General features: G+C 39.8%; 1 protein-coding gene across 2 annotated transcripts in view; it reads right to left on the bottom strand.

Annotated features, from left to right (window-relative positions):
• Positions 1–10171, bottom strand: part of LOC107081823 (RIMS-binding protein 2-like) — a 139687-nt gene extending 129516 nt beyond the window's left edge. Inside the window, exon 1 of one of the 2 annotated variants that reach the window (XM_015370126.1) lies at positions 10060–10171. The gene's annotated coding sequence lies outside the window, so the exon portion shown is untranslated. Of the gene's footprint in view, positions 1–1685; positions 1705–10059 lie in introns of those variants that run through there. The other variant, XM_015370133.1, reaches the window with a different exon arrangement.

The raw sequence follows: 10171 nt of genomic DNA, 5'->3' as shown, positions 1-10171 counted from the left end.
AAGGAAGGAAGGAAGGAAGGAAGGAAGGAAGGAAGGAAGGAACCAATGAAGGAAGGAAGGAAGGAACCAATGAAGGAAGGAAGGAAGGAACCAATGAAGGAAGGAAGGAAGGAACCAAGGAAGGGAGGAACCAAGGAAGGAACCAAGAAAGGAAGGAACCAATGAAGGAACCAAGGAAAGAATGACTTAACCAAGGAAGAGAGGAAGGAATAAAGGAAAGAATGAAGGAACAAATGAAGGAAGGAAGGGGGGAACCAAGGAAGAATGGAGGGAACCAAGGAAGAAAGGGAGTAAGGAAGAAACCAAGGAAGGAAGGAACCAAGGAAGGGAGGAACCAAGGAAGGAACCAAGAAAGGAAGGAACCAATGAAGGAACCAAGGAAAGAATGACGGAACCAAGGAAGAGAGGAAGGAATAAAGGAAAGAATGAAGGAACAAATGAAGGAAGGAAGGGGGGAACCAAGGAAGAATGGAGGGAACTGAGGAAGAAAGGGAGGAAGGAAGAAACCAAGCTCCAACTTTAAAACTCTACCTAAAACTCAGCAAAGAGACAAGAAATTTGAGCTTGAAAGATGACTGCTTGTCTGTTGTGCACAGTGAAGACAAAAGCCACTTGCTTGCACCTCAGGGTAATGGCTGAAATGATGAATGGCAATGCCTGCTTGTCAAGGTGGGCAGGATGAGCTACAGTATGAATGGAAGCCAAGCGTTGGAGTACTCCTACATCAGAAGCGTAAGGCAAGACCAGGATTCCTAATTATGTTCACCTTTTAAATAACTGACCTTGGGAGAAGGAAAAAGAAACGACTGTTTGCATCTGCAAACACACAGAAGCCAACATGACATGTTTCCCTACGAGCCAAAGCACAGTTCAGCCCCGATCATTTGCTTCCACTCCTTTCATTTATTCTCACGCCTGCCATCTATGGGACCTTGTATCACTGCAATGAGCTTTGAAGCAATTGGCAAAACACACATCTACACAGACACGTTTATTAATATTAATGCCCCCTACAACACATGCTATTAAATATCACAACAGAAAGGTAGCAGCAGCCCCTCGTTCTGCCACTTTTACACACCAACATCATAGCAGCAGCTGCTGACTTCACATTTTGATTTTATAGTCTGGTCAGTGATTGATAACCTTGTATTTTTAGCACAAAAAATATATTAAAGTACAGATTCAGTCTGTTATTTTCAAATACAGAAAAACTGAAATATCTTTACCATGTACACGGTGTAAAAAACATTTTCTGACATTTTAAATGAGGGTAAGAAGGATTCATGAAGATGCTGAAAAAACAGAACCTACTATATGTTCATTCTATATTCTGAAATGCTTTGTTAAAGACTTGAGGCAATGTGAAAAATAAAAGTATTTTTTTTGCTTGCAAAAAAGAATCAGTGTCCTCTGGCTTATCTTTGGACTGTCAAACCTGCAATCCTGCACGGCACAATTCAAAATAGGCTCATTCATTTCCCAGGAAATGCATACCAAAGTAGGCTATGAGTGTAGGCAGGGAAGCAGGGTGCATTTCAATTACCTTTGCCACTAAGAAATGTTATGAGCATCCTTCTCCCTACACCAGCAAGGGGAGGAACATGCAGCAGAGTCAGAACAACAATCCGAGGCTTAGTAAAACACACACACAGCCTGACAGCAGACAGTAGAGGTTACATTACCTTTGCACAGAGTGGTGATGAAATGTCATGTGTTTCCTTAATGTATTGGGAGGACAGGAAAGCAGCCAGCAGCAGAACCAGGACGATGGCTACGGCAGCTATGTTGCATAAAATGGTTCAGCAGTGCTCGGCAGAAAGAGGCACAGCCAAGCAGCATAGGGAGAGAGAGGGGGAGAGAGACAGCCAGCGAGCATCGTTCAGCTCACACTACCGAGGCTGTGCAGCAGAGAACACACATCAACACGCCCCCTTGCCTTCTCCCTCTCCATCACTTTCCCCTCACACACACGCGCACGCTTAGTCACACAGACTGGAGCACGCAGGGGTGCAGAGGCAGTGCATTGCGCAGCATCACTGGGCAGCACTCCCTCTCCGGGACGCCTTTGGTTTTCTTAGATCACAACTGGTCATTTTCACTCTTATTTCCAGCCTTCACATACAATCCAGTAGATAAAGGCTTCCTGGAACATTTGCAATGTTCTGCTTGATCAAACGCTGTTGAGAAGCCATCAGGATTTAAGCTTGCAAGGTCACATAAGGTCCTCAGATATCCTCCTATATTCTATGCTCCTGGATTTGTTGCAGTGCCTCTCAGCTACTTTATTTTTGCTTGTTTTGTTTTTGTCTTTAAAGCTGACACTGGGACAGTGCCTTGCCTCGTCACGGGTCATTATGCCACCGTGAGTCCCTGGAGGCTGGGCTTGTGAAACCCTCACTCACTGCACAGTGGTCCAGACCAATCAGCTATCACAAACAGCAGCAACATCATTACCATCCAATCTCAGATCAGGGTAGTGCAGAAGGGTATTAAAGGGGATTATTTGGGGCATCCTGATGTGTGTGTGTGTTTTTTTTTTTCTTACCCTGTTGAGATGTACAGGAAAGTGGAACATAGTGTACAGAGTGGCTGCCCCCTGTGGATGACAACGGTGCTGCGTTTTTCTCAGAGATAAGCAAAGAGGAAGAGCAGGACCCAAAACAAACACCCTTCTCTGATTGTGGACAATTAACAACCAGAGCAGCTGCTTTGTGACCATCCTTTCCTTCCCCTCCAGCTGGTCAGTCTGTGGAGTCCCAGTAGAGTACATATATGGAACAGCATTTGTTTAAAGCTCATGGAGACATGACATACACAATTTAGGTCAAACGTTTTATACCTAGAAATGGGTACCAGAAAGGTGCTGACCACTGAAAATGATCAAATGACACTTTTTAGGTTTCAGCTTTGGGCAACATAAAGTCTGCCTGAACAGGGTCCCAATTAGGGCTGAAACTGTAAATCAGATTAATCGTGATTAATCGATTACTGGTGAAGATTCCCAGTCATCCAGGTCATTGTCAAATTTGGAAAGTAAGTCCAGTGGATTGTTTGTTTGTTTTTTTACTTTTTTTGAATGATTAATTGATTATTGAAATAATAGAAGATGGATGGATAGATGAAATAATCGTCAACTAATTTAATAATCGTTTAAACCCTTTATAGGCCAAGTTACCATTTTTGATCACTTAAATAACCTTTAGAAGTGGAATCCCCCCCATCCCTCAGTGAGGTCTAGAAGCACAAGATCTATATCCAGCCATTCAACAAAGATACTGCTACATGACTGTACACTGCTAAAAAATGGAAATCTAAATGAGTCATTTTTGCTTAAATTAAGTGCATTTTTTCTTGAATTGAGGAGGTAATTGAGACACTTTGCCAGTGGAAAAAGACAATTTACATTCAAAATATCTTATTTCAAGTACATTTTATCTAATTATTTTGTTTCAGGAGTAAAAATACTCATTCCATTGGCAAATCATCTTATTTATCTATTAAAATTAAGGGTAAATACACTCCATTTAAGAATTTTTTTTACTTAATACTAGATGATTTTTGCAGTGTACATCTTATTTTGGCATTTGGCCAGTTAGATGAGCCCCTGAATGATATATTACATACTGTAGTTGAGAAAGAAAAATGTAAAAAGCTAATTCAAAAGTTAAAAAGTACAGTTCAAAAGTTAGTAAGGCTAGTTAACAATTATATTTAGGTTTATAAACTAAAAAATATAAGTGCCGGTATCGGCATCCTTGCTTCTAAGGTTGTTGTACCAAGAAAATCTTTCTTTTACTTTCAGTGTTTCTCCTGAATTTCTTACAGAAGCACTTTTGTTATATTTAGTCCTTGGACTGTCCTCTACATTTCCTTTTAAACATCAGTCTTTGTACTAAAATATTCTTTCTGCCATGATTAAGATCTAAAGAGAAGCGTCATCTCCTGGTAAGACCCTGTAATTCAGTGAAACGGTGGAGTCAGAGTAAAAAAATATGCAAGAGGGGGTCACTTCAGTGGCTAAAAGTTGGAGAGGATTTTGCTGGGAGCTGCGGGGAAGTGGGTAGGGAAGTTTGTCTAACACTAACTAAAATATAAAAACATTTTACATTTAAGATTAAAATAGAAAATTAATCTGTCAATCTGCTTTATCCAGAACTCCTCAGGTCGAAAAGTTTGAGTTTCAGCTGGTTTAATTTCGTAAAAAGTCTTCTTTAAGGAATATTTGGCTATTTGATTGTTAATCGATTAATCAAAAAAAATAATCAACACATTTGATAATCGATTTGCATAACAGTCATTAGTTGGAGCCCTAGTCTCACTGTTTAACCTTTATTTTGCCTAAATAAAAACTGAATTCTTTAATTTTCTTGTGATAAATACATCCATTTCTTTAAAGGGGTCATAGAATGATTCTATAGGGTATCTGGTGCTGGTCCTTAAGGCCTCTGAATAGGGTGTGTAACATTTGGTTGGGCTGAAAATGGCATATTTGCTGTTCTTCTAATGAAAGCCTGGTTAAAAGCCCCTGAATGAAACGACAGGTTTTCTTCCTTTTATGGTATGATCATGAATATTTAGATGAGCTGTGCGCTGATTGGTTGGTTTACAACGAGCAAAGCTGTTGAGCAAAGACTCATCATAGCAACAAGCACTCACTCACTGAAATATTGTGATTGTTGATATGGTAGGGTGACCAGACGTCCTCTTTTTCCCGGACATGTCCTACTTTTCACACCTAAAAAAATGTCCAGGGGGAATTTCAGAAGCGTCCGCGATTTTGGTCGACTACAGTGCAGCAGAAGCGAGCTGTTAGCTCTGGGGCTGGTCCGGGAACCCCAGCAGACGAGGGCAGGAGCCAGCAGAAAAAGGAGTGACCGAACCCAACCCAGTGATGGTAGCCTGGACACAGGTGTTTCCGTGCTTCCCTCCCGCCTGCCTACAGGGCCCTAGCCCCTCTCCTCCGGCTGAGGACGGGCGGCTCATGGCTCTCTGCTGAGGTCCAGTCCAGTCAGCGGCCCAGCAGTCGAGGCTTCATAACCGCCCCCGCGGTGCATGACAAAAGTACAGGCCAGAACCAAATAAGGCAACATACCTAGTTTACATCAACTCGGTGCTTCGTTTGGATTCGCCCGTTTTATGGTGAAGTTTAGTATTGTGAGATTTGCAGAGAAAGGAGGTGTCGATGGGGTTTGAACTTCTCTGTACGTCCATTTCACCCACTGAACTGTCGTTATTCATCTATGACAATGTAAACTGGGTTTTACATTCTATGACCCCTGTAAGTGTTCATATCATGCTTTATTGTGCCTCTGTGACGGACAGTAGTGACTAGTTTTAGTGCGCTGCTCCTTGACTTGTGTGACTCTAATGTGTTCTTAAAATAGTAGCTCTGTGAATGCCTGGCTACCTTCAAATGTTAGAAGGGACCTAAACCTGTGCAGACAGCTGTCAACAGATGTCAGAGGGCAGAACAGCGGCAGCTTCCGGCCTGCCTCAGCCAAACTGACTTGGACACGTCTGGAGGTGTAAAAAAACTGTCTTGACATCCCCTTTAGTGAAAGATTTTGCACATTAGCTAAAAGCTGAGTGGGGCTGAGACCTGGGCTTGCATCTAAAGGGTTACTGAAAATACATTATATTTAAGCCCAGCTTCAATATAATCTGGAATACAGGTTTTTTTTATGTAGTAGTTTCTTCATGCAGTAATAGAACTATATTCTCCTTATAATTCGTTTTGATAATTTTATTGTAATGTGTCAAATCAAACAACTCATCATCTAGACAAGAATGTGCCATCAAACATTTTCCCACAGGTAAGCAAAGTAAACTGGCTGTCCCAGTGGGAAACTTGGATAAGACAGTTATCCTCCTATTAATTGGCAAACGTTCACTCAAAGGTTTGGCACAGATTCCTTTGTGGAAAAAACTCTTCTCTGCCGATGGAACAGCTGTAAGCTTCTCACACTATTTGAACGACTGTAACAAATAACCTTTGTTTGCAATAAACACAGTAACAGGGCAGACACTTATCTAGATTTCATCGTTTCAAGGTTCAAAATACAGGGATTTAAAGAAATTATTACATTAATGCTGAGGTATTATAGCTGCAGTAAAAAGAGCCACTCTGCATGTAACTCAGTTTATATGCAGAGGATGGTGGTAACATTCAGGAGGAGCATGTCTTGGAAGTCAATGACTGGATGCAATCAGCTGGTTTTCCTAAACAAACTATTGTCTCTGCACTTTTTACTTTTACTTAGGTAATATTGTTGTGAATACACCCGAGCACGTAGGACGGCCTTACTGTACGTAAACATATCACCATAAAGATAGACAATTAGGAGGACCACTTATTTTGATGATCCACTCAGAAAAAGAACATCCTCCACCAGAGCATGTGAACGGAACGGAGCGCTGTGCAATTTCCACTCCCCTCTCAGGAGGATATTCGCTCGTTCACTCTGCCGCTCAAAGTTGTGCCAGGACGCTCTGCGCTCAACCTAATTTTCCTGACATTGCAGCGAAATCGCTCCGCGTTCACTCCAATTCTCAATTGAAGGCATTTTTGTTATGATCTTGGTTCTGTTGGTTTCATGTTTATCCATGTTTTCTTTTCTAGCTTTATTGATGTGTTCTGGATTTATTTTAGCTTCTTAGGTTTTTCATTGCTTGTCCTCTATTGCCCCCTTGTATTTTCTTTTCCCTTGGCTTCCTCGTCAGTCCAACTCACACCTGCTCCTTATCAGCTCGTTAGTCCTGCCCTTTATTCAGTCATCCATAAATACACTCCCTGTTCAGTACCTCAGTGCTGGTTCCTCGTCTTACTTTGTCTCACCCTGATTCCTTGTGATGGTTTTCCCCTGATGTCTCCATGGTTCTGTTTTTTTTGTTTTATTTTTATGTTGGATTTTTGGATACCTGTTTTTGTTTAACATTTTTAAGTTGGATATTTTGGATTCCTGTTTTTGTTGCCTGATCTTCCATTAAATATTTAAAGAACTCACCAGTGCCTGTCAGCCTCTCCATTTGGGTCCTCACAAAAACCTCCAAACAAATCGTGACAATTTTCTGACATTTTTCCTTTATGTAATTATGCCAGGGCCCTGGGACACAGCGTTTGATATAATGGTGTGGCCGATACATGTGTTTTGTCTTATTTAACTGGTTGTTAAATTATTTCCGAGCTGTGAATGTAACACCTCGCTCCATTCCTGTTGCCCTGCATTTCCCGTTTAATTATTAATCTAAAAAACTTATATCAAATAATTGTTATTTTACAAATTTCATAATCCAGCATTTTTAATTGATGTTGTGAGCGCATTGGAATGACCTGGATTGGAGCAAAATCCTCCCTCCGGCCTTTGAATTTAAAACCGCTCTGTGCTGCACCATATTTCTTCCACTCCGCTCACATGCTCTGTCCTCTACTATACCTTTAAAGTCTCAGTGGTACCATATGCTAATGCTGCTTTTGTACAGGGGTAGACAGCAGGATGGCATATTTATCTGCACATTAAATTTAGTACCACCTCCTCCACCAAGAACCAGAAGCCAATGGATGAAGGTTAGTAAAGAGAGAAACGCCACGCTGATTTTGCACATATGCACAGTGAAGATTATTTGACCCAAAATATTCGGATGGATGTGTACATGGACGCCAATCCGAACAGCAACCTGAAAATGTCTTTCAGCTTTCACAATTGTACATAAATATATTTAAAAGCCTAAAACTTCACATATTTTGCAGGGTCTTCATTTAATTTAATCCATGAAGATATACACTGAAAATCAATTTTTGTTTGCCAAAACTTTTCTTCCTGAATTTATTCACATCCCCTAATGGTTAAACCCTGTGCAGACAGGGAACAGACAGGGAGCAGCTGCACCTTGGCTGATAAGTTCAGGCTGATCTGTGATGTAGTGGATCATTTCACTTATGAAAAAGAAAAAGACTTTTTTGCATATATATTAATGCATGTATTATCTGTATTTTGTGTTTTTATCTTTAATAATTTAAGCATTTTCTACTTTCTCCCGCTTCACATAAATTCTTGAAATGTGTTTATATCCCACAGCAGTTAATAGCACTGACACTGACGGCCAGGGGTCAGGCTTCTAGCCAGATCTCCAGCTGTCAGGGGGTCCATGGAAACAGAGCAGGTCCCTTACAAAGTAGAGGGAGACCAGGAGGAGTAAAGATCTGCAGAGCTGGAATTGTCAATAAATCCATCAAAATGCGGCCATGAACCTAAAAACCCCTCTATATGGCACCACTGAAATAATTTTGTAAAAAGGGAGAGGGCCAAAGTTCCTCGATAAGCCTGATTATCATCATACTGACAGCAGCTACCAGAACAATTGTAAAACTAGTCACTGAAATAAACTGACCATCAATAGAGCAGAAACAATTAATCAGATTAATCTATTAATACAATAATCATCAACTAATTTGGTATTGAATCAAACCATTACCAAGTGTAACTTAACACAGACTAAAACAACGGCTAAATGAATAACAAAACATAAAACGTTTTTCATTCAAAACTAAAAATCTTTATTTTATATCTGTCATTACATGTATGTATCTTTTTTACATGTTTTACTGATTTACAATTCATTTAAAATGCACAATAAGTTATTTTTTTTCAAAATTGTATTTAATAAAAATGTTAACTTACTTAAAGTACTTTCTTTTAGATTGATTAGCCTGAAAAATATTTGTTAGATTAATTGATTAATAAAATAGTAGGCAGCTGCAGCAGCCCTAATAATCATTAACATTTTAGAGTGAATAAAAAAAATATTCTATTCATTTTATTTATATAGCGATACAACACATGCCATCTCAAGGCACTTTACAGTTCACCAGATCATACAGTCAAACTGATTAAAAGTTTTCTATCTAAGGAAAACCAGTTGATTGCATCGACTCATTTATTCTTCAGCAATCCCTCACACTAATTATGCTTGTAGCGACAGTGGAGAGGAAAAACTCCCTTCTAAGGGGAAGAAACATCCAGCAGAACCAGGCTCGGTGTGAGCGGCCGAGGCTGGCTGGGGTTCAAGGAGACAGAAACAAAGATATAAACAGAAAAACACCAGAAATAGAAGACTTGGAAAGACAGCACTATGCATGTGTCCAACCCAACTGTCAAATCTAAACCAGTACTACAACAGCTGTAGAACAGCTGTCTGATTCTGTCTGTGTGTTTATGCCAAAAGTTGGTGGCAAAGGTTTACCAACATGAAACCAGAAATGTCTCCCATATCATCAACACATCATAAATGTGATCTAAAATTGTATTTATGCATTACAGATATATGAATGTTAACATGTGTCAGTTCATTTCAACCACTTTGACTGTGTGCTCAATTTAATGATGTCACCAATTTTCCCAGAGGGGGAAACAATACTCAAACATTAAGGACTGAGGTTTAGCAACAGTTGTGATAAATTAGTGTGGTACATCTGTTCAGCATTAAAGTAAAAACAACTTTCATCAGTTAAACATTTAATGTATTTTTCACTCTAATGATGCTTGGTGATTGTTTTTTTTCAGTAGTGTGTTTGTTTCATTTGACTGTTTTCCTGTAATCACCCCCACATGCTTTCTTTTTAGATCCAGTATTGGATCCTAACACCTATTATACACTTCAATCTTGCTATTAATTTTTTTTTACTTTTTTATTCCGAGTGATTCCCAAATGTCGAGAAATTTAAATCACATAGAACATCTACCCAGACGCAAAACAATTTGTGATCTCTGTTTAACAATGAAATTATTTAAATGCATCTTACATAATAACATGTTGGGTAATCTTAGCGACAAGGAAATATCCCATTAAACACGCAGCATGATTCATGTTTAGCAGATATTCAACAGTAGTGCTATAAAAAAAAAAGCTTAACTAGGTAAAAATAGGTGAAGGTTTTCATCTGTCACAGAATCCTGATGATGGTTTTAAGCATCAGTTGTTGCTGAAGCTGATGTGTACAGACCCAGTTCAATCAAAGCCTTTCCTCTGAAAGCTTCCCAAACAGCAGTCTATTCCCACCTTATCTGTGATTCTCGTCCGGCTGCTCCTCTTTGCTGTGGGTAACCTTTGTTTCTGGCTTTCCACCACTTCTCTGTGAGGTCTCAGGAGTTTCTCCACCGTGCAAGTCTTC

Source organism: Cyprinodon variegatus, unplaced genomic scaffold (genome assembly GCF_000732505.1).
Source record: "Cyprinodon variegatus isolate N-32 unplaced genomic scaffold, C_variegatus-1.0 Scaffold41, whole genome shotgun sequence".
Lineage (NCBI taxonomy): Eukaryota > Metazoa > Chordata > Actinopteri > Cyprinodontiformes > Cyprinodontidae > Cyprinodon > Cyprinodon variegatus.
Note: the sequence above shows the minus strand (reverse complement) of the source record. Positions and strands in the feature narration are given on the sequence as shown.